Source organism: Syzygium oleosum, unplaced genomic scaffold (assembly GCF_021117445.2).
Source record: "Syzygium oleosum isolate NSW1041296 unplaced genomic scaffold, Sole_v2.1 Sole_v2.45, whole genome shotgun sequence".
Classification (NCBI taxonomy): domain Eukaryota; kingdom Viridiplantae; phylum Streptophyta; class Magnoliopsida; order Myrtales; family Myrtaceae; genus Syzygium; species Syzygium oleosum.
In genome coordinates this window covers 369,945-395,769 of record NW_026607529.1, presented here as the reverse complement: position 1 = coordinate 395,769, position 25,825 = coordinate 369,945, and the positions used below count along the sequence as shown (strand labels likewise).

The 25,825-nt window shown below is 39.3% G+C and overlaps 1 long non-coding RNA gene across 1 annotated transcript; it reads right to left on the bottom strand.

Annotated features, from left to right (window-relative positions):
* Window positions 1–22,707: 22,707 nt before the first annotated feature.
* Window positions 22,708–24,889, bottom strand: LOC115686443 (uncharacterized). Its single transcript, XR_004006353.2, has 3 exons — window positions 24,659–24,889; window positions 24,358–24,509; window positions 22,708–22,811 (listed from the first exon to the last, which is right to left on the bottom strand). It is a non-coding gene; the product is annotated as an uncharacterized LOC115686443 (long non-coding RNA).
* Between the last annotated feature and the right edge of the window lie 936 nt (window positions 24,890–25,825).

Here is a 25,825-nt window from a genome sequence, read left to right as displayed (position 1 = left end):
TCATGCCTTTTATTTCTTATCTATTCAAAGTGGATCATATGCTCATGCTCCAGTGTGAAGGGATAATCATCAATTTAGGGTTCTGAAATGAATATTCAAGCTCAATTGGGTTTTGCCAAAGGTAATGTGTTTGGGTATAAGAAATGAAGTGCTCTTCTTCCTCTTGGGATGTCTCGAGCTTTCATATGACTTCATCTGAAGTTATCATAGAAAGATTGATGCAAGAGTATGCAATAAAATCTTTCTTGATCCTATTCACCACAAACCTTCGAATTTGGCCAAATGTGGGGTAGTTCTTAACAGGGTTATTTTTGAAAAACTTCTCCACTGTTTAGGCTCAAATTTGATTTGCAAGGGATAATCACGTGTTTGGGATAGTGAAATGACTGTCTTTCATCATTTCAATCTATGTAATCATTGCGAACATCCCCTATTTCCTTTGGATGAGTTTCTCTTCTCACTCACTTATTCACTTGATTTTGAGTGTATAGGGGACATGTTTGGATACGTCTTTCCTTTCATCATTTGAAGGTCTTTCCATTTGATTTGATCCAAATATTTTCTTCGAAATTTTCCAAAACCTTTTGTCAAATTATCCCTTTTTAGAGAATTTTGATGCTTAATGCATTCTCAAAAAAAGCGTGTCTCAAAACTTTTGATTCGAGACATTTTTGAGGTATTTTTCTTTTCAAAACAATCTGTTTTATTTTGTTCAGTCTTCGTGTCATTCCGCTTGGGGAAAAAGAAGTTCGATTTTTTTTAGAAAAGTAATCTCTTTAACACTTACATTCACGATTTAGAGATACTTATCTGATCAAGATCCCTATTATTTGTCTGCTTTCACTTTGGTTCCACTGGAGATTTTATTGCTCCCTTTTCTTTCTCCCTAGAGATGATAAAAAGAAAAAAAGCACATTAGGGGATATTATTAGAAAAATTTAATTGGAAGTGATACTTCCCTCTATCATTTGCCAACTTTGTTGGGGATTCTGAGACCATTGACTAATTCGAACTCCTTTTGCTTTCTTCTGCAAAACAAGCAGACATGTTTAAGAAATACATGATATGCATGATATGCACATGTGCTAAAGTGACCCAAATCTCTTTTGGAATGTTCTTCTTCATTTTATGGGTAAAATATCTTGATAGTATCTGCATTTATAGGATATGCCAATTCTGTTCCGGCTGTAACGCCCTTACCTCACCTCGATCACGCCCGGGCCAAGACCGTAACCTGAGGCTTACTTTGTGATGTCCCGTTCATTGTTATCTTTCTTTAAACACAAGTGGAAGCATAATTTCGAGACAATCACATTAAGAACAACAGCGGGATTAAGACAAACAACATCATGAGCAAACCTTATATAACAACTTGAAATCAAGGAAAGCACAACAGGCACATGCTATTTCCATTTTACTTAAACAGATTTTACAAGCCCTTTTTTCCACTGGCCGTTCCTCGTATAAATCATATCACAAGAGGAGGCCAAGGTTAATCCTAGCTCCTCTATGTCATCCTTCATCTTACGAACCTGAAAAAAGAAAACAACGAGGGATGAGTCAGGGAGACTCAATGAGTAAACATAAGGTTTGCATGCATTGTAAACATAAGGTTTGCTCATGATGCTTCTTGTCTTATTCCACTGTGTGTATTGATTGTGATTGTCCCGAGAAATGCTTCCGCTTGTGTGTAACGAAAGATAACAATGAATGGGACATCACATAAATAACCCCGAGGTAGGGGCATTACAGATTAATTTGGTATCAGAGCAGGTTTTCCCTCCAGTAGATACAGTTCGTGGCAACTTGCAATTGGCCAATCTGACGAGGGTGGGGAGTGGCGCCGGGGCCATACGACCTGATCATTGAGTAGCTTCTGACAGAGGTGGTGCCGGGGTAAGAGGCCTGATCATTGAGCGGCCTCTGGGCAGAAGTGCGGCCAAGATGAAGGGCCTGATCATTGAGCGGCTCCTGGCAGGCTTCTAGGATGGCTAAGGGCAAGAATGACCGAACTGTGCACCGAATTGGGAAAAAACAATTTTGAAATACAAGCGAAAATAAAGACCTGGAGTGATAAGGTGCACTCAAGTTGGGGTAGTTAGCTAGGAAACACCTCTGCGTATGTGAATGATTGATTGTGGTTGAATAGGTTATGTGCTAATATTTGTTTGTGACCACTGACCTATTCTTGTGTTGTAGAAAGTCTTGTTAGACTATTGATAGCAAAATAAGTACTCAGGACTAGGCTACGACCGCTGAGGAAAAAGGAAAGTCCCATCAGGACGCCACGACCTCGAAAGAAAAGTCCAAGCAGGTTTCCCTCTAGTAAGTTGCAATTCGGTATTGAGCCAAGAGAATGCTGTTGAATTTTGACATAACCCGATCCGATGAGGGCGGGGAGTGATCGCCGAGGCAGAACCTGATCAAGGAGCGGCTCTTGGCTAGGAAGTGGACGCCAGGACATGAAGCCTGATCAAAGTGCGGCTTCTAGCAAGAGTGATCGTCGAGGTTAAAGACCTGAACAAGGTGCGGCTCCTGGCAGGCTTCTAGGATGGCGGGTAAGAAAAGGAATAAACCGAATTAGATACTGAATTGAAAGTAAGATGGGAACTGTTACTTGAAATGATAAATGTGATCTTCATGATTGTTATAAGTAAGTAAATTATGTTTGAGTAAGATTTTATCAGAGTAGCGCAATGGAAGCGTGGTCAAGCTTGCTGCACTCTAGTATGATGGATCGAGGCTGGGGAAAGAAAGGTCGCTAGTCCAGAGCTAGTCCACATTACAGTGGATGCTGTAAAGGTACTAAGGTAAGATAAGTCCAAGGTACGTAGGATCTTTTGAAATTCAAGAACGAAAAGAGAATTGGCCTATCGGTTGGCATTGCCATCAAAACTTGCTCAGGTACATGTTGTGTTCTATGTATTGATATTGTGAGATTGTGAGCCTGATCCGGCACGCATGCTGAATTTTTTGACGAGGTCGAAGTGGACAGCAGAGTGTCCTATGCTGAGGAGTAGGTGCGGATCGTGGATTATAAGGAGCAAGTGTTGAGAGGTAAGGCCATTCCCTTAGTTAAGGTCCTATAGTGTCACCGGGGCATAAAAGAAGCCACCTGGGAGAGTGAGGAATTGAGGAAAAGTTGATACCTTTATTTATTCGAGGAAAGAGGTACGCGTTTTAAATTTCGGGGACGAAATTCTTTTAGAGGGGGAGAAATGTAACATCCTCAATTTCAGCCCCTGGGAAATGGCTATGGGTTAAGTTTGGCGGTTTTCCAATCATAGCCAAATTTTTTACTCTTGTTTTGGAAAACCCAGTTTCGGATCCTTTGTACCCCTTCGTTTTGTTATTTTTATGGAGAATTTTGTGATCCGAATTTCTAAACAATTTATTCTTGAAAGTTGTTCCAAACATCATGAATTTTTACATACTTTAATTTCAGAAATTTTGGACTTGATATGAGTGGTGCAATGGCCTGATTTTCGGACCGTGTAAAACTGCCCAGAATGGGTATTTCGGTGATGTTCACGCTTTATTTATTTTCTACAAGCTTTTCTGGGCCGATTTTGGAAAAGTTTCCTTCATAAAAGTTGTTGAGAACTTCCTTTTCTATAACTTATATAAATTTGGGAATTTTTCGAGATGATTTGGATTCTAGACAGAGCTTACTTTGAGAAACAAGAATTCTGTTCCAGCGAACTGTTTTTAGTCTATCTTTGAGCTACTAAAAATGGTGTTTACAGAAAGATTCAGATTTCATGTTCTTCATGAAAAATATTTGTTAAGGCCTTGTTTATGACATATTCAAATTTAAGAATTTTCGGAGTCCATTTATTATGTTTTCAAGTCCGATTTCGTGAACAGTGCAAAGCTGTCCGGTTTTGTCAGATTTCAAAGATTTATCAATTTCTATATGAGAACGTTGGAATCTCGACTTGAAGTCTTTTGGTGATATTTAAGGACATTCCCGCACCGAACCTCGGGTTGAACGAGATTATTACACATGTTTTGTCGTGGAAAACCCTCGGAAATCATGGAATTGATTATGATGCGGGTTTGTGACTTAAGTGTCGATTAGTTGTTATTGTGCAACCCGATGGTGCTGAGTTATTGTGAGCCAAACCGACATTTCTAGTAGGCCAAAATAGGCTCCGCATTTATTTTGTTGGGAAGAAACTAGAAGATAAGGCTTTGACATGGTCAAAGCTTCTCCTTCAAGCTTCCATCATTAAGTTTCATTAATGCCATTAAATGGCCCTTGACTTAGAAGCCCTATTTCATGATGACAAGTATAAATGACCTTAGACTTTGGAGGCCCTATCATTATGGGGCACATGGCAAGGCCATTTGGCCAAGCCAAGGGGAAGTCGAGAGAGAGAGGCCATTTGGCCGAGAGAGAGAGAGAGAGAGAAGCCAAGGGATAAGATCTAATTTAATGCCCTTAATTGCTATACATCATGACTTTTGACTATTGTGCATTAATGCACATTAATGCTTGGCTTCTTCTCCAAGCCTATTTGGCTATAAAGAAGCAAGAAGCCTTCTTACGTGAAGCCCCCACACAAAAACCAGACACTTTTCTTGCCTTCTTGCTTCCTTGTTCCTCATTCACGCCCAAAGAAACACACAAGCCAACCTTGTTCTTCCTCCTTGGTCGTTTGGCCAACTAGGAAGTAACACCCGATACTCGCCCGAGGGTCTGTTTTTCCGGAAATCAAGCTTGTTCCGTGCTCAAGCCAAGCTACCAGCCATTTTCTTCCTTTAATATCTCGTGTTCTAGTGGTTGTTGAGTAAGCAAATTCCCTAATATCGGAAAAGGAAGTTGCGATATATTGTAACATGGGTTGCTTGGCCCGTTTCTTGGTTTCGTGGTTGATTTACTTGGCCCGTTTTCTTGGTCTCATGGTTGTTCGTTCTTTCTCGACTAATGATGTTCACGTGTGATATTTATTTTGTTGGTTTCGTAGCATGACTTTGCTATTTGAATTGCCATCGATGTCGGTACGGTAAGAGTCGACTTGTGTGAATGACGATTGTCTCATCCTCGCTTGATATTAGTGTTTTCACTTGCTGAGTCTCCCTGACTCATCCCTTGTTGTTTTCCTTTTTCAGGTCCGTAGGATGGCATCTCTCCCAGCCCGCGTTGGCAATCCCGTGGAGCAGAGAGTCGAAGTGCTCACCGTGATAGATGTCAAAGAAGACTGTGCCTACCGCCGAATCACGACGCTTGTGTTGTTCGATGAGGGCCTAACGGACTTGGTGCCTCATCCGTACGTGGCATGGTATCGCTATGCGAATGGAGAATGGGTTGGATCCCTATGTGGGTTCAACGGTGCTTTGGCGACGCGAGTGGGCTGGCTCCGGGATAAAGCCACGGGTGGGATGTAAGATGGCCTAGCGGACAGGACTGGGGTGGAGGTGAAGAAGCGAGGAGCGAGAAGCCTTAGTGGGTATAGGATAACCCAAGTCAAGTTTTCTTATTCATAGTCGGCTATGAAATATGTGTTGTTTGCCATGGCCCGAAGGGCTTGTTAAAACATGTTTGCATGCATTGTAAACATAAGGTTTGCTCATGATGCTTCTTGTCTTATTCCGCTGTGTGTATTGATTGTGATTGTCCCGAGAAATGCTTCTGCTTGTGTGTAACGAAAGATAACAATGAATAACCCCGAGATAGGGGCGTTACACTTTAAGCAATTTCATAACTTCCTCTTCTATCTTCTTTGCCAAATCTGGCTTTGTTCGCCTAAGTTTCTGCTTTTTTGGAGGAATACTTAAATCAATTGGCAAAGCATGTTCAACTATATTTGGATCGAGACCTGGCATGTCAGTATAGGACCATGCAAATATATCTTGATATTTTCCGAGTAAATCGATGATTCTTTCTACTTCTGCTGAAGAAAGACTTTCTCTAATCTTAACTTCTTTGGGATTCTCTTTATCGCCTAGATTAATAGTGATTGTCTTCTCTAATGTGAGTAACTTTGATTCTTCATGACGAATCCATTCCTTTCTGACCATTCTTCACCCTCGTTATCTTCTTCAATATCACAGGCAATCTCTTTGAAAAGATTTGGGCTACATAAGAACCTATTATGGATATGCGAATGCTTATGCCTGACATGTAATAAATATGGTTAGTAACCGCATATGAAGTATTACAATGCATGTGGTCTTATGAAAAATCTTTTGGAAATTCATTTTGAAGTCCATTTTGAAAGAATAGAAAGACAGAGCTAGTCCTCATATCATCACACTTCCTTGCTCTTAAAAAAAAATCATTTTCGCAATGAGGAGCAATATAGAAAGCCAAAGCTTCAAGCCTCACGAATGAGAACAATGTTCATCATAGGTTTAGTTTCGTTTCTATATGTCCTTAACAAAACATTTCAACACCTTGAATTAAAAGATGTAATTACATCTATATCAACAGGAATGATAATTGCAACTGAATTGAAATTGCAAACTGAATCAACAAGAGATTTGAAATTGTAAAAACAACAGTGCAATAGAAAAGAAGAGCAAAGGTTTGAGAAAATCTTCCTACTCCAGTGCGTAGATATCTTCTGTTTCGGTTATGATGACATTGATAGTGTTCTCCTCAAATAAACCGGGTAAAACAGATTCTTCCTTCGTAGGTAAGTCTTCTTCTTGAAGCAGCTTGGAAGGTCTAGGAAAGGTTTCCTTGATATGAATCTGATGATAGGGAAGCTCTTTAATTTTACCCTTCCATACTGATGGGTTAATGGTACAATCTGCTCGACTTCTATAGCCTTCATGGTTCTTTTGACCTCGGCCTTGGCCTTCATGGTGACCTTTAGAGTTATCCGAAATATAACCTACTCTGTGTTTCATCTTCGTGGCAAGTGAAGTGATGGGTTCCTTGATTCCGTGGGATTTCAACCCAAGACCATTATCGAGAGTAAATCCATACTGACATAGCACCTTTCCAGACATAATGGATGATATTAAGAGTTCTGGGGACTTTATGATGCTACCGGTGGGGATTTGCACCGTTGAGATTATCTTAAAAGAATGGTAACTCGGTTCTTCTTTCACTTCAGGTTCAACATACGGTATTGTACTCTCCTTGTAAGTGGTGAAATCTGTTTCTCCATGTACGGTGATCATTTTTCCATTAATGATAAATCTGACATTCTGATGGAGACTTGAAGGAATAGCACCAGCCATATGAATCCAAGGTCTTCCGAGTAACAGGTTGAAAGTTCTCGGAATATCCACCACTTAGAAGTCAATCAGAAAAGGCTCAGGGCCTATGTTTACCTCGAGCTTGATATCACCAATAACATCTTTCTTCAATCCGTCGAACGAGCACACAGTTACCTTAGAAGGTTTAATGAGCTCTTCGCTAATCCCCAAGTGATGTAGTGTGCTTAGCGGACACAAATTAAGTGCGGAACCATTATCAATCAGCACATGTGATACTTCTTTGCCCCGGCATTTGACTGCAATATATAGAGCCTTATTATGGGAACGCCCGTCGATTGGGAAATCTTCATCAGAGAAGGCGATTTGATCTTTCAGAAGAATAGTGCCAACAAAGTCTTCCAATTGTACTTCATTAATTGTCTTTGGGACGGGCACTTTATTGAGAAGCTTCATGAGCACTATTTTGTAGCTTTTTGAGGTCTTGAAAAGATCCATCAGAGAAATTTGTGCTGGCATCTTTCTTAGCTGTTCAATTACCTCAAATTCGCTCGTCTTCATGACTGAAAGTACTTGTTTGATATCTTCTTCAGTTGCTCCTTTCTTTTCATGTTCACCTTCTTTTGGGACATAGCATCTCCTCAATCAGGTTATAGCATCAACTTCTTTAGGTGTGTAATCCCAGGGTACGCACCTAGTGTCAAACTTTTCCTTTAGAGGGAGAGTGATAATCACAGGCTGTGTTTCTTTTTCTTCAATGTTTAGTTGATCGATTGGCAGTTTAATAGTAATTGGTTCAACGGGACATTCTTCCTCTTTATATTTATCCACTTTATCGAGTCTGATCAGAAATGGTGTAACCATGGACACCATGCTTCTACCAGCTTCGTTAGCATCCATTCCACCCCAGCCATCAGGTGTGATTATTTCATTCTTGAATGCCCGCGGAGGGGGTGTATATTTGACACGGTAATTGTACTGGCCACTATCTTGACTCAGGAAATCAATAACTTCACCTAGTTTCTATGCTTTATGGACAAACCGCCTATCACCTCGGCAAGTCTTTTTCTTCTTTTTCTCTTCTCGATCTACTTTCTCCTCGAGATTTAGTTGGCTGATCGAGGCTTCATCCATGCCGCCCCACCCATCAAGCATAATAACTTCATTTTTAAATGCCCATGGTGGTGAAGTATACTTCACTTGGAAATTATATTTTTCGGAATCTTCTCCAAAGTTGTCTATAATTTCGTCTTTTAAGAGCGCTTCTTGACGAAAGCAGGCATCCCCTAATAGAGAAGCTTTTATCTTGGCTTCATATTCATCTTCATCATCAAACCCCATTATTGCTTCTTCATTCCTAATCATATTTATCGTATTGTGCTCAGGAAGAAGATTCTGATATACGTTTGGCTCAAGCTCTTGGAAGTTTAATATCTTCTTGTTGATGAGTTGTTGAACCTTGTATTTTAGAGTGGGACAATTATCTACATCATGTCCCTTTTCTCCCATGTGATACGTATAAGTTTTTGATTGATCGTACCAAGAAAATCTTACAGGATTGTCCCTTGGCACCTCTTTGGCTACCAAATGCCTTTCTAGAAGCATTGGCAATAACTTCGATAGAGGTCGGGGCAACGGTGTGTATTGCCTCATAGGCCTTTTCTTTGGCTCGAACTGCCTCGGGTTTTTACAAGCGATGTTAGATTGCTTTGGAAATGATGTTTGATGAGTGTTTGGGCTAGACATCATAGCCACTTCACGAATGGGTTCTTTATCCTTTCTCCTGGGGTAAGGCCTCTGTGTTATCGCTTCTTGAGCTTTCTTCTCTTTCAACCCCCATTCAATTCTCACCCACCTTTACCAACATGGTAAATATTTGACAGCCTAACACACGGAGCTTATCATAATACTCAATTGGCAATGATTTTAGAAAGAGCTCAATGAGCTCGTCTTCACTTATGGTAGGCTTTACTTGTGAGGCGACAGCTTTCCACCTCTGGGCATAGGCTCTAAATCATTCATTTTTCTTTTTCTCGGTTCTGACGAGATCTTCCTGAGTTGGGAGCACTTCAACATTAAACTTGTAATGACGGAGGAATTCTCCTGCTAAATGGTCCCATTCAGCGAAGTCTTCTATGTCAAGGGGCGGTGTACCATGCGAGAGCCGCTCCTCTCAAACTGTCTTGAAATGTGCTAATAAGAAGTGACATGTTATTTGAATATCTCACCATTTTACGGAGATAATACTTCAGATAGCTTTTGGGATAGTCTGTGCCATCATACTTGCTCACGAACTCTGGTTCCTTGTAATTCTCTGGAACAACCACTTTTGCATATGGCAAAAACTTATCGAACCTTTGGAGTTCATATTCTTAACTTGCTAGGCATTTTTCGATCTTGGCCAATCTCTTGGCTTCCTTTTCATCCTTTGCTTTGGATGTTTTCTTGGCCTGATCATCCTCTTCCAAATTTACCACCTCAGGTGTAGTTTTTGGAGGATTTTCTTGAAATGGTTCTTTGTTTCTGATTGATTCTTCGATTGGTGCTTCAGTAGTGTTTGAAGTTCCTACATTTAGAGTAGTAGGATAAGATCCTCGAGATGCAATAATGAAAGTCTTCATTTCTGCCGTCATGGTGGCCATCTAAGCCATTTGATTCTCAACTTCGGCTAGTCGAGTACGAGTTTCTTTTTCCGCCATTTTTATTTGTAAGCAAGTTCGGGATCTTTTACCTTCCGTTGCTAAACAACCTGTTTCATGAAAAGACTCAATGTTAGCACAGTGAAAGAATCATGAAACCCTACATTCTTTCAATTGTATGATTTCTTATGATTAACAAGGATAAGAGCTTTTATGCAAGCCTTAGCCTTGCATAGAATTTCTTATCAATATTCTTCTTAAGCTATCATATAATTCAAAGAATTGTAATCCATGGTGATTTTTTACAAAAAGTACTTTGAAACTTCACCAAGCAATTATTCATCAAGCAATTATTTTAATTTTGAAAATTCATATTACAGTGCTTTACATCAAAATAGGGGAACACTAGCTTAAACAAGTCTAGGCTTCTTGCTAGCTAAGGTAGCTTCAGCCTCTTCATATTCATTGGCTCGTGTCTCCCATTCTTCCATATCGATTACAACCTCTTCGGGAACATACGGCTCTACGCCTAGTGTGATTGGCACAATGTACTATGGGACGTATGGCTCATCGAAATAGGTAGTAACACTTAAAGATACATATGGTTCAACGTCGAATGGTCGTTTAGCCTTCAACCACTTTATATATTCGTTGGATGCCAAGAAGAGCTTCATTTCTCCTTCTAAATCTTCAAGCCATTGCACTATTTGCTCGGTTGATTTCTTCAAGGAATCCACGATCCTATCAACCCTTATTTGCAGCTCTTCATTTTCCTTTTTTGATAGGAATCTTTGTGGTATCTCGAATGTGAAATCCTCAGGATGTCAAATAGGTGGAATTTGCTGAATCATTCCGAATTGTCGTATAACTCTTAGTGCGCAATAAGCAGTTCCACCACTCAATCCAAGCAACGGCACCAAATTGCCTTCTTGGCAAGTAATTTGGGCTTTCACTATCTTTGGCCACTGAATTCTCCATTGAAACTAGTCAGGAATCAATGCTCTAATGAAGTTCGCCCATTCATAAAATGAGTATTTTGGTAGTTTATCTTGGAGTTTCAGATACTTCTCAATGAGGTTGGTAAATGAATCGATCTCTCGAATACGCATATAACATTCCCAAGGTCGGATATGTGAAATAAACCACACAGAAAGTAATCCAGCTAAGGCTTGAAGTACACCTTTTTGTTGATTCTAGTATTTGTTCAACGAAATGATAGTCTCCGCCAAAAGCATATTAGAGAAGTCCCATTTTAGGCAAGCATGCCTAGCGATTACTGCAACGAGAGGATTCAATCCAGTCCTTGATGCAGGGAATAAGACGAATCCAAAGAAAGCCAGAATGAAAACCCTTGCGGAAGTATTTCCAGTTTCTTTTGGCAATTTGGAGTAATTGGCTACCAAGTAGGGTAGAGGAAATCTCCCGGTATTCGACTTGATCATCTAAAACACTTGAGGAGTCTTCAAGTTTAAGAATTCGGCTATAACACTTGTGGGTTTTAATCCAATTGGGGGTTCGATGATTCTTGACTTGAAATCGATCCTAATGGTTGCCTTATACTCTTCTAGTATAGGTACCATCTCATGCTCGCCCAATTGAAATGTGGCAGTGGTGACTTCTCAAAAATGGGATAATACTTGAATTAATCTCACTTGGTACTCAAGATTAATGAGCTTGAACAAATACCGGAGTCTTTTCCTCACATATGCTTTGTTGTCTTTTGTCATGTTTACCCACCATGCTAAAAGCTTCTTCCTTGGAATCGGAATGACTTTAATGTCTAATTTCCCCATTTCGATCTAAAGCATGCAAAAGAAATTTATTATTATCCACCATGGATTACTGATTAATTTTAATGCCTCCATTTCAATCATATGTCCTTTTGAGGTAAAATGGAGGTAAAGTACGCTTGCATACTTGAAAAGTAATGCAAATGTCATTTTAAATCCGTTGAGGCCTTAAAAGAGCATATACTTGAAATCGGGGATGAATTCAATGATTGATGTAAATGCCCATTTTGTCATACTCCATTTAAACCATAAAGTCCTAAACTATGGTTTACAACTTCGAATACATCGAATTGGATAAACAATTGAATTACATCGAAAATCCACCATGGATCTATACATTTCATCTAAAAATAAAAGAATGGTCATAATGGAGTATGGCACCCTAATCATTCATTCTAATACGAAAGGGTATTTAGACCAATCATTGATTGTCATTTAGGCATTTTTTTTAAAAATGTGCCAACCAACTTGCATAACTGTAAAAGAAGGAAATGGAACGATACTTGCTTACCAGAATGTTTTGGTTTGGTTTTAGGTATACCAACCACAAAGATAAGCGAATGCAACCAGTGAGGTTTTGACGCCTAAAAAGGTAAGATATTCTAAAGCCTCAAGGTCACCATCTTAATGGACAAAGGATTTCATTCCAATAGGCAATTAGCCTAAAGTAATGGAATATTATTCTATCTTGGTGATCGGTATTGTATTTAAACGATCCCATGAGTAATCGGCTCACAGTTTCGCCTAAACACATACATCTTAAAGGTAGTCCTAAATATAGCCAAGGTTGGGCCACGGTTGGTGTGTGCTAATGGTGTAGTGCTAAAGCTATTTAAAGTCACGCATAGCAATTAATAATCAAACAGCACTTCTAAAATAAAGCATTTCACATTCATTCCCAACACCACCCTGCAAAACAAAGATTATCAAAGACTACACCCCTTATACCTCTCGTCTGCAAAACGATTTAACACAATCATTAGCGGGACATACCTGGGATCCTTGCGAGCATAAAACACAAGCGTAGCATTCTATCTAGGCCTAAGTCCACTTAGAAAAAGTAACTCCTCAGCGGAGTCACCAAGCCTATCGCACCACGCTTTTTTTGGACTTTCGGGGGTTGCGCGCTAATGAGGTATTTTCATGTAAGGGTCTCTCCCAGACCATACCTCACGTGACAGCGGATGGTAATTTCCTATTTAGTCTAGGTTTTCAATTTTGGAGTCGCCACTAGTCATTATTGGTAGGTTGACTAGAAACCTAATCAGGGTTTTGGGAGAAATACCACAATTCTATGAACGGCAAAACGACACTATAAGTGCCATAACTTGCGTACGGAGATCACTTTGGTGCCATAACTTTTTTTCGGATCACTTTGGTGCCAAGTCGGAGGAAAAACAATCACTTAAGTGTCATAAGTTTTTTTTGGATCACTTCAGTGCTAAAATTTTTGAAAAACGATCACTTAAGTGCTAAACTTTTTTAAAAACGATCATTTAAGTGCTAAAATTTTTTAAAACCGATCACTTAAGTGCCAATCTCCGGCGAGCCACATCAGCTCCAGAAATTAATAAAAAAAATGCCACGTTGGATTTCCGGCGAAAAATTGTGTACGGCACCGGAGTTGGCACTTAAGTGATCGTTTTTCAAAAATTTTAGCACTAAAGTGATCCAAAAAAAACTTATGGCACCAAAGTGAGCGCCGTACACAAGTTATGGCACTTGTAGTGTTCTTTTGCCTTCTATGGACTAGAGTTTCTGAGTATGGGGACTTGGTTACGTTAATGATCGCAAATTAAGATCCCTAACATCCTTTCGATACCTAAGAATGATACCATGTCTAACATGTCACATAAGTTTTCGAGACTTATCCACCAATCATATCCATTCTAATCGTGAGGAATCCACCAATTAAGAATTAAATGTGCAATCAATGTCAATCAAACCAAATAATCCTAAATTGTCTCTAAAAATGAAAGTCAACCAAAACATCGAAACCCTAATGAAGCCCTAAAGGCTTATTCATTCCATGATTTATGACTTTTTAAGGGTTTAGGGTTTTTTAGGGGTTATAACCCTTGAATTTGGGATTTTCTAAAAATGCCACTTGGACACTGCCTAAAATTCTAATTTCACTTGCAAAGGTTGGCCACAGTGTTTTTGAACCATTCTGTGAGTTTTTGATTTTTTTTTTTGAAAAATTGATTTTCTGAGATTTGATCCTTTCGAGAATTGATTTTTACTATTTTCAGAAAATTTTTATTTTTTGAGATTTGGAAATTTTTATGGATTATTGAACTTTTCCAATTTTTTTGTATTTTCTAAATTTTCTGAATTTTTCTGAATTTTCTAAAAAATTTTATGAATTTTATTGAATTTTCTATTTTTCTAAAATTTTCGAATTTTCCGAAATTTTCTAAATTTTATTTTTATTATTTTTATTATTTTTTATATTTTTTTGTTAAATTTTCCCGCCGGGAGATTGAACCAGATCGGCTCGGTTCAACCCAGTTCGGCTTAGCCGAACCGGGCCTCGCCGGCGCCGGTCACCGGTCGTCTTCTCCGGCGAGAAACCGCGCCAAAACGGCGCCGTTACCGGCATTTCTCATTGAGGCATTTTCCCGAACAGGTGGTGGGCATGTCATGGTTTTTATTATTTTCAAGGTTGCCTGTTCGAACCCTTCTCCGGCGACCTTCTGATAAGTTTCCGGCCATGATTTTGGGTTCTATACTGAGCCTACAACATCCTCTATCAATATCAACTCTCCGATTCGTCGTCGGACCATTATTGACCGGCGAAAAATCGATCTAAAACATCTAACCTAAAACTGACTAAAACATGATTATTCAACCTTTAAACTATCATACAGATCGTCCTAACCATTTCTATCGCTCAACATGCATTTCAAATCATCAATCAAAGTCAAGAATCACTAGCTTGAGTGGCCATTGGCCACGAGAGATACTCCGACGTGGTTTGGGAGCTTCGGCGAGGTTCATCAATGGTGGCCAACACAATTTTATGCATATTCGACGGTCAAAATGTGATCAAACAGCATGAAAAATGATCAGAACACGTTTTAGGCATCTAGTATGACAAAATTGTGAAGAAAAATGCACGAACAAGCCAAAAACACATTCTGGAGATACATAAAAACTGAGGCAACGAACGATTTTTACCTATCCCGTTCGACGATCAAATGAGATTATCGAGATGATTGATCGCCGTAGAACTCTTCCTTGACACTCCTGCTATAGCATCCCAAGCAAGCCCCTTTCAAGATTAGTCCTCAAATCCTCATTAATCATTAAATTATTCGCAGGCGGAAGATGTTTTTTTCTAAAGGTTAGCATTTATATCATGAATGCGACATAGCAGCATAGAATTGTAATATGGTTAGGACACGTGGATTCAGAAAATATCAACTACATCATATATAACACTGCGGGTGATACAAGGTGAGTTCAAGAAATGCAGGAAACAACATATCTATTCCAACCCTGTTAATCTACCTTGACCCACCAAACTTAACCAAAACTAAACAACTATCACCCATGCTTTCACGACTCCATCCCAAAAACAAACAGTCGTGCCTTCTCCAAAAACTTGCTCCCTACTCCTCCTCCCCGATATGGTATTCAACGGACTCCGCTGCTCGCATCACCATCATCCCCATCTGGTCCATAGTAAGGAAGGGGCCCCACCAGTCGCCCACCGTCGAGGACATAGACTCCGACGAAGCCCAACAAAACGAGTCCCTCTGGGGACCCAATGTCTATGGTCAAAATGGAAATCCATTTTATGAAAACAAGATCAGGGGAATCCAGGTTCACAAATTCAAATAGATGGCTCTCAAAATCAACAGGCACCCTGTAGCTTATCGAGACAGAGGCAGGGAGGATAAGCAAAACTACTAATCTGAAAAAGGTGTCAACAACAAACAGTGAGAGAAAACTCAGCCAAGTAAACTCTATCACGCCATACTAAACGGATAATGATAGGCATTTCAATCGAGTCAGATAGATAGACAAATAAACCAATTCACGACTAGCTAAAATATATAAGACTCCCTTTTTATTTGGGCATAAATCACCAAACAAAAGATTACCAATCGACTAACAGCCATTCACACGAATTCTCATTACATGCGTTATATGATCACAAGTAGTTTCAATTCGCATTTGATTTAGTAACTCAAGCTACAACATCTTCCGGGGAACCCAGTTACCCCTCGGGCATCTCACACCCATCGCGGCATCACGAGGACATCTGGGGAACCGTATTACACCCCCAGGCAACTGAGGGAACCCCGTTACCCCCTCAGGCATCTCGCACGTACCACGACGTCGCGAGAACATCTAAGGAACCGCGTTACAGCCCCAGGCATCCGAGGGAACCCAGTTACCCCCTCAGGCATCCTAACTCCGGGGCATCATCGTCATGGGGACCGACGGAACAATCACACTTACAAGCCCACACGTCTCAACATATACAGTACATCAAGTTAGAGATGTCATTTACAATTTCTAATGCAAAGAAAACATCTCATCAGCAAGTTCAGAGCATGTATGTTACATCTCCCAAAGACATCAAATCGAAATTCCGAGGTTTCCAAATAAGAAATAATGAAACTTTGAATTCTGGCAACACTGGACAGTTTTACATGACTTGAGAATTCAATTTCAAAGGCATAGGAAATAAGTTCCAAAAATTCTGAAATTTGAACATGTTATAAACGAGACCTTAACACTTATTTTTCCTGAAGAACACAATCCCAAAATCCTCCTGGAAGGGGCACTTTTAATAGCACGAAAAAAGAACAGAATTGGTCCGTCGAAACAGTGACACCGAGTTAACAAGGATGCTCTTTTCATAAATAAAATGATGTCCAAACACCATGAAATTTTTATATGTTGTACAAAAGGTAATTCTGACAAAATTTTGGGAAGGAAGTATTACCAAACCGAATTCGAAGTGGATATTTTTATAAAAAATCGAGAAGGTCCAGAGGTCACGGTCTCCACCTTAAACACAGCTCTGATCCGGTAAAAGATTGGCCCTTCGTAATATCCATTTGTACTCAGAAAAGTCTGAAATTTAAATATGTTGTAAATCAAGATCTTCTGAAAGACTTTGAAGAAGAACGTTTAGCAAGATTCGCGCCACAAAATATTTTATAAAAATAGGAAACAAGGAACGTCTAGGAAGGTCAATCCTGGAACCCGAGACAAAACTCACAAAAATGCTTCCAGCTCGAGCTCCACCACTTCACAGCCAAAAAATCACCACGCCAGGAACTCAAATCAACATGCAATGCCTTTTCTAACTTAACCTAGCAATCTAGATCCACCAAAGCTTGTTCTACGGAGTCAAACATTCAAGTGCAGCAACTATAACATCTTGGTTTCTCCTATTGCCAACCCAGCCAACCTCGAGACTTATCCGAGACCCAAATCGACATGCAATCATTATCGAGGTTAGTATAATGTGATAGAGAGTACTTGCCGGCCAGAGCGGTGGCCACGGTGAGTCTGCTAGTCTGAGGCGGAGACGAAACGGCCGGCTGCCGCTGCTGGTTGGGGATAGAGCAGAGGGCAGCAGCTGCTGGTCAGTGGAGGGGCTATCTTCCGGGCGGCCAGAGAGAGAGACGAGAGGGAGTGAGCTGAGGCGAGAGAGTGAGAGTGAGCTGGGCGAGAGAGAGTTGAGCGAGAGAGAGCTGGGCGAGAGAGTGAGTTGGGAGAGAAATGAGAGGGAGAGTGAGCTGAGGAAAAAGGGTTAATCAGGTGGCTGTTCACCTTCCCCGCATGCATGGGCATGCATGGGTGCCACCTGGCACCATTCCTCCAACAAGTGGCAGAGGAAAACAAAAAGGAAAAAGAGAAAAGACAAGGAAAGGAAGAGGAAGGGGCGGCTGTGAGGGTGGTGTTATCCGGCGGTGAGCAAGAGAGAAAATGGGAGGGAAGGAAAAAATGAAAGTGTTGGGTTCGGCACAGAGTCGGCTCGCGCGAATGACGTGATGTTGGAAAAAAAACGATCTAGTGTAAATGAACCCAAGAATCAAAATTTGCGATTCCAAAAACGATAATGGTGACGTTAAACTTCTAATTTCATTTTCCTAATTCCGTCGACGAGCGCCCTAATCCATTAGGGTCCTTTAATCTTTGGCCATGAAAATTCGAGATGCCACACTCCGGCTTCTAATTAGTGGCTTCGGCTTCGCTAGAACAGCTCTGGACATGACGGTGGAACACAATCTTCAGGGCTTCACGATCAGTTCTTCACTGATCAACCGAGGAGGAGGTCCTCCTTGAGCGATCGATTCGCCGGCGCCGTTCCTTTTGTGGGAGCCGGACACTCGATCAAGGGACCTTAACTCCCTATTCTCTCTCTGGATTTTCTTTGTTTTAGCATTGTTTCTCTCTCTTCTCTCTCTCTAGCATAACGTCGAACACCTTTTTTCGCGCAATAATGTTCTTTCTCTCTTTTGTTGATCGATTTTCCTGCTCAAAATCCGTTGCCACCGACCTCTCGATCGGTTATAACGATTCTCTGGCGTCAGCTGAAGATTCACCAGCTGGCTATCTTAATTTTCACGTGTTTATTTGCTCAAGGTAAGTCAGCAAACTTATTGGGTTGAGAAGATATTTTCCTGGGTTCATTGTGTTTTGGGGTGAGTCGGGTAAGGAAGAAAGGTTCCCGGGTCGAGTCGGGTTAACCCGGCCGATCCGGCAGGTCTGATTTTGTCTAAAAATCCAAATTAAGCCCAATTTTAACTGAATTTTCAAAATTAAACCCCAAAATTGAATTCCTCATCACATTTTGAACCCAAATATGTGATTTTTCCCAATTTTTGACACAACCATGTCCAAGATTTTCAAATTTTTGTATTTGGGTTATTTGGATTTTGTTCAATTCAATGTCTTAATGACCTGATTAGGAAAAATTGGTGCCAAAATTGGATTACCCACATCTGATTAACCCTAGAAATGATGTTCTTATGGTTTGACAATTTTGAATTGGACATGATTCCCAATTTGGACTCAAAATTCCTAATTTTCAATTGAATTTTGGAGTTTTTTGGTTTCTTTGACAAATTGTGCAATTGGACTGACAATTGTGTAATTCAAGGTTCCAAAATCATTTGTTGTGAAGACACTACAACTTAAAAATGACTAGAAAAGATTTAATTGCATTTTTTGTCTAATTCGAGTTTGATTTTGCCCAGTTTTGGGAAAAATACATTCCCGATTGAGATTTTCCAAAATTGATGATGCATTAATGAAATTGGATTTAAAAGGAGACTAATGAATATTTTTATGAAATTTTTGGATTCCATTTGCTATTTTTCTTGATTTTCTTCCTTATTTTGATTAAAAGAAATTGAGAAAAATTCAAGAAAATTATAAAAAATTTATTTTTGGTCTAGAAATAGATTTCTGGGCTTGGTCAAGACGGTTAGGGTTCGACAGAACTGAGTAAGATTTCTCCCTTTTTTTATTTTTTTATAAAGTTACATTTTGACCCCTAAATTTTTGAAAATTTATAAAATTAACCCCACACGTGTCGAAATCGCATGTCAAAATTCCAGACTCGCGTATCGTCGGCGTGTCAGCTGTGTTGACCGTGTGTCGGATCTCCAACACGCGTTGACCGCATGTCCAAGTGTGTCGGCTGCGTGTTCGAGCGCGTCGGAGTGTGTCGAACATGCGACACGTGTCGGACACCGACACGGATGCCTACCAAGCGTGTCGGTGCTACTTAGGGAATGACTATATTGGCAAATCGTCAAAAGGCTTAAAATTAAATTGGAAAATTTAAAAAGTTTTCAACTGGATTGGCTATTGTAAAATAAGTCTAGGATTATCTGGCCAATTTTCCATAATTGAGAGAGAGTGTCGGAGTTCAAACCTTCCAGCCGTACTCTTGACTAGAAGTAAACATTTTATTTGAGAAATCGAAACATTTGTTTCACTACCATATAAAGCCAAATTGTCTAAAAAATTAACATCTAAACTTTCGAGAATATAAATTGGGATAAGTGCACTAGAAGTCCTAAAACTTGTCACGAAAATGCAATTGAGTCCTAAAAGTTTCATAATGTGCAATCGAATCCTAAAACTTGTCATGAAAGTGCAATCGAGTCCTAAAACTTTCAAAAAGTGCAAACAAGTCCTAAAACTTGTCACGAAAGTGCAAACGAGTCCTAATACTTGTCAAATTGATTCAATCAGGTTATAAGTTTTAGGACTTGTTTACACTTTTGAAAGTTTTAGGACTCGATTGCACTTTCATGATAAGTTTTAGGACTTTATCACATTTTTTAAAAGTTTTAGGACTCAATTACACTTTCGTGATAAGTTTTAGGACTTCTAGTTCACTTATCCCATATAAATTTGAAATCTTATATTGTCATTCAAGTATTTCCCTTGTTGGGTTATTAAGGATAAACTAGTCATTTAAATCGTTGCAAGTGTATACATATATATTGCTTCGCGGAAAATTTCATGAAATAGAAATGCTTTTTCATTGAAATCATTTATAGAAAATGGTTAGTTTATATTTGTTTGATGATTTACTGAAAAGTGTTACTGAAACCATCTATGGGTGTTTGGATCTCATTTATGAAAATAAATTCCTTAAAACGATCTGGTAAGACATAAAGTAAAAAAAAATTTATTTCTTTGATCAAATGTAAGGGCAATTACATCAAATATCAAAAGACATAGGAAAATAGAAATAAAATATTAAAAAATGTCAAAGACATTGGAAAATGATTTTCTCTATTCGTAATTGGGAATTCAATTTCCTAATTTTAAGTGTGGGGGTTTTCTTTGATTGTAAATGTATTTCCATTAACTAATCATTTTAGACAAATCAAATACATAAGAGTTAGATAACTTAATTCGCTAAAAGCTTTTTCAATGGAATAAACACAACTTTGCTTGTTTCGCAGAAAATAAATGATTTGAAAAATATTTTCGTAAAAACGGTCATTTATATTGCTTAAAATAATTAACCAACGGAAAATGTTTTCATTGTCGACAACAAGTTATATCTATATATTTCTATGGACGACATGTGCAAATATTTTTCGTTCATTCATTTTTACAAGCGATACAAACAATCGATTTAAGAAATATATTTTAAATTATTTAATTTTTGCAAAATAAAAGGAGGATTTATTTTTTCATTTTTGGAGAAGTGGAATAATTCCTCGGACGCATCGAATCAGCAAGTCTTACGAATCCGACGCTGACCAACCTCCACCATTTGAAGTTGAACCCTCGCTCTCTCTCTCTCGCTCGCTCCGCATCTCCTTTGCCTCTTTCTTATCCCTCTTCGTTTCCTCCTCCCCGCAACAGCAACAGCACTCCGCCGAATACGAATTCAACCACCCGAAAAACCACTCCCGAAAGAAGGAAATATGAAGGCGTCCCTGAAGGGGAAGTACGACCTGGACAAGAACGGCGCCGCCGCGACCATCGGCGTCAGCGCCAGCGAGCTCAAGCTCCGCGCCTCCATCACCGACGCTTTGTATTGTAAATTCAAAATTTCATGTTGACTATTGCTAACTAGGAATGAAGCTTTGTTGATGAAAGCTTCCGCATTTACGGCATCGTCATCCTGAAACAAACAAGAAATAAAACATAGCCATTGCTATACATACCAAGACTTCAAGATTAGTGCACATCTCAAGTGATGTGCTCAATCCCAACCGACACAATAAAAGCTACAAGCAATGTGACTGAAGGCTATGACATAATGAATATACTATCTACAAAAAGTAACGGGGCTGTTTGGTTCATGGAGAATTCCCAAAATTTCATTACCATTTTGCATGATGAAAATGATTTGAAAATATGTCTGGCAATATTCCGGAAACTGATTTTCAACGAAAGCACAGAGAAGTGATTTCCATTCTTTTGCTACAATACTGAAAACAACAAAATGATGTCACTCTCTTTTTCCCGTGTTTTCACTTTAGCAGGCAGAAAACAGCAAAGCGCATTATTCCTTCTTCATCTTCGGTGGAGGTTACACCAAGAAATCAATCCAGCTTCAATCGAGCAAAGGATTAGTCAATTGAGGGTGGCCGAAACTCCCTTAAGTTTTGTGCTTCACAGAACTAGATTGAGGAGTATCCACCAACAATCAGTATACACACAATCGCTCGAGTCTGCCGCTGTATGGAGAGGTGCTAAACGAATTGGGTTATGGAAGTGCTAGCTGTGATGCTTTGCAGCATTGTCTGGGATTTGATATGGGCTTATGTACTGGAATTTGATATTCGAGATCAAAACCATCACCAGCTTGCCTGATAACTTTCAACAACAGAACATGAAGCACGGCATCACAATCTAAAATTATTTTCCGTTCTTCCATTAGTCTTCACAAGATGGATTAATAGAAGGTTTCATTTGTATACTGGAGGACTTTGGTAATGATATAGGATTGGACTTCTTAATATTTCTTGTTAAACAGAGGTGTATATTGAGATTTTCCTCCACGTCATATATGTATAAACATCATGACCTTGACTTCTTTAATACCTCAGATCATACTATCTGTAGTTGAGCAGTTTTTTGACAAAATATACCATATGATGGGATAGACGTGGACTTTGTAATTTCTAAAATTCATTTTAATTGTGAACTAATAAAACCAAACATGTTTGCATAATTTTCATTGCGATAGAGAATTCTCTTTTTCACATATCACATACCAAACATGTTTCCAAAGAAATTGAAAATGAAAACAAAAGGTGTTCTCATTTCCATTTTCACTGGGAACATTTTCCAGTACCAACCCTAGTATTTCGAATTTTGTTGGTTCATAGGCATCACGAGTTGACCACCCTCACTTCAGAAAAAAGTTGTTGTATAAAGATCCTTACCTCAAGGTATAGGCGAGCAACTTGGACACATTTTGACAATCTGAAAGAATCATCTATCATCCTGATGACATAGGACAAGATTCAATGTCGACTGAAGATATTAAACCATTTAGATATAAAATCGCAAAAGCCAGTAAATATTGCATGGAGATGATGATACAAATACATCATGAGCTAAATGCACGAAGGTGAACATTAAACTTGCACCCATAACTCATTGCTGAGTCTAGATCAATGCCACTAAGCATTTGAGCTGCTTTTGACCATTGTTGCTCTGATTCATATAATTCTGCAAGCTTCTCTCTTATTATTAGTACCTGCCACTCAGATAGGAGCAACCATCAACAGTTTCAATATATTAGAATTTAAGCTCCCCTCTACTCCAATATAAATGCTCAAAGGGGTAGAGCGAAATTGATTGATCAATCTTCAAACAATTCATGACAGTGTAGTACTTATTAAGGGTGCATATGGTAACGTTTCTATTTCTGGGAACAATTTCTTTTCAGAAATAGTTTTTTCTATTTCTATTTCCTGGAAGAGTTTCTGAGCAAAATAATGCGTTTGGTAACTGCACAAAATTTCTATTTCTATAACAGAACTGTGTTTGATAACTGCACAAAATTTCTATTCCTGGAATAGAAAAAGAACAGAAATACGTTTGGTAACTGCACAAAATTTCTATTCCCAATTTTTTGCATTCAAATTTATATCTTTTATTTAACTATAAGTACAAGTTATAAGTGAAAAAAATCAATAAGCATGATTTATTGATTTGTCTAATTCTTTTTAGGGGTTTAAAACCCCTTTTAATCCCTAAACTAAGGAATCTTTGGGCACCTCAAAAATTTAAATTTCACTCAAAGTGGGTGGCCACAGGTATTCTAAGCCATTATGTGAATTTTTTAATATTTTTTTGGGGTAAAATTTATTAAAATTTTTTACTTTCCCTAAATCTGTTTCTTTTTATTTTTCCGAAAATTTTTTATGAAATTTTTTAAATTTTTTCAATTTCGGAATTTTGCAAATATTTAAGGGTTTTTTGAGTTTTTCTGATTTTTATGGATTTTCTGAGAATTTTTCTGATTTATATGAACTTTGGGAATTTTTTTAATTTTCTAATTTTTTATGGGATTTTTCTGAAAATTTTCTAATTTTTAAGAATTTTCGGATTTTTTTAATTTATTCTAAGCCATTATGTGAATTTTTTATTTTTGATTTTTTTTGGGGAAAAATTTATTAAAAATTTTTACTTTCCTAAAATTTGTCTCTTTTTAATTTCCAGAAAGCTTTTTATGAATTTTTTTTAATTTTTTCAATTTCGGAATTTTGCAAATTTTTATGGGTTTTCTGAGTTTTTCTGATTTTTATGGATTTTCTGAGAATTTTTCTGATTTTTATGAATTTTTTGAATTTTTTAAATTTTTATATTTTAATTAATTTTTTATAATTTTTTTTATTATTTCTGCCGAGAATGGACCGGACCGGTGCTTTGAGACGGTTTGCAGTCGACGGAGGATGGAGGAGGACCTGAGGTCTCGGCTTGAGGACCAGATCTTTCTATTTCTATTTCTATTTCTAGGAACAAAGAAGTAGATTTTTTCTACTTCTTATTTCTGCTCCAAATCTATTTCTTGGCCACTTTTCTATTCCAGGAAATAGAAAAATAAAATGCGTTACCAAACGGATTTCTGATCTTTTTTTGTTCCAAGGAACGGAAGAACAGAAAAATAGAGAAATAGAAGCGTTACCAAACGCGCCCTAAGGTGTCATCAATGAGAACAAACGATTCTAGTATCAAGTTCGCTCAACATCCGTGCTTTTCGGGGAGCTGAATAAGAGAGCGAATGGTAAAAACTCAACCTGCTCTTCAAACGAAACGACTCTAGGCTGTATTTGGGTGAGCGTGTAATGGGCAATCTCCTTTTGCGTCTTCGGGGCCAGAACCCCCAATTCCTAGGCCAAGTTCTGCAACAGCTGCCGCGACACCACGAGCGGGACATCATCGGAGAGCACTGAAAACCAACCCACCCCGCAAAAAGAACAAAAACAAGAATAGCATTCACGAACTAGTTTTCGATACTAGCAAGAGAACAACACTTCACACCAGTGGTCACGAGATGCCAGGGGCAATTTATCGGGGGGCCGAAAGAGAGTACTCAACTGTGATCGATGAACTTCTTGGCCTGGGCTATGTCGTTGGAGGCGAGGATGGAGGCCAAGATGTGCTTGTACTGCTCGATCCTCTACCTCTGGTCCGCGATTGAAGAAGCGTTCGCTAGGGCTCCCTCCATTGCACCTGTCCTTCGAAGAACAGGAGAACCCTAACTCTTCGGGGGCGACGGGAAGAGGTACCGGCGCTGCGCCGCCGGAGCCGACCCTGACTGCGTTTGTTTTCCGGTGAGTGACTTCGCCGTCGAGTGTTGCTGGTAAAAGATGAAAGGCAAAGGTGGAGATGAAGCAGCTGTTGCTGTTTGCTCTAAAGTTTTTTACGCTGCTCAGTTATTGGGTTTTTCGCTTCCGATCATAAACTGAAGGGTTAATACCACGAAAAACCCTAAACTGGTACACTTGTGACAGATTTACTCAAAACTATTTTTTTGACCATAAAAAACCCCAAACTGGTACATTTGTGACAGATTTACCCCGAACTATTTTTTTGACCACCAAAAACCCCAAACTGGTACACCTGTGACAATTTTACCCCAAACTAATTTTTTAATATTATTTTTTATTTTTTCGAATTTTTTTAGTTTTTCTTATCTTTTCTTTTTCCTTTCCTTTTCTTTTTTTTCCCTTCATCTTCAACCTCTGGCCGGTCGTCGGTCCGGCGACCGGCCGGAGGTGAGAGTCGGCGAGGTCGGCCCCACCAGCCGCTGGCAAGGTCGACCTCGCTGGAAACTGGCAAGGTCGGCCTTGCCTCACCCCCGGCGAGGGGTCGTCCTCTCTGTCACTGGCAAGGTTCGACCTCACCGCTTCTGGGCGAGGCTGACCTCGCCAGTTGCGGCGGGGCCAAGCCGCGCCAGCGATGGCGAGGACAACCCCTTGCCGGCAACTGGCAAGGTCGAACCTCGCCAGGGGTGGGCAAGGCCGACCTCGCCAGTTGCCGGCGAGGTCGACCTCGCCGACCAGAGGTTAAAAATGAAGGGAAAAAAAAAAAAGAAAAGGAAAGGAAAATGAAAAGATAAGAAAAACTAAAAAAATTCTTCAAAAAATTTCGAAAAAATAAAAAAATAATATTAAAATATTAGTTCGGGGTAAAATTGTCACAGGTGTACCAGTTTGGGGTTTTTGGTGGTCAAAAAAATAGTTCGGGGTAAAATTGTCACAG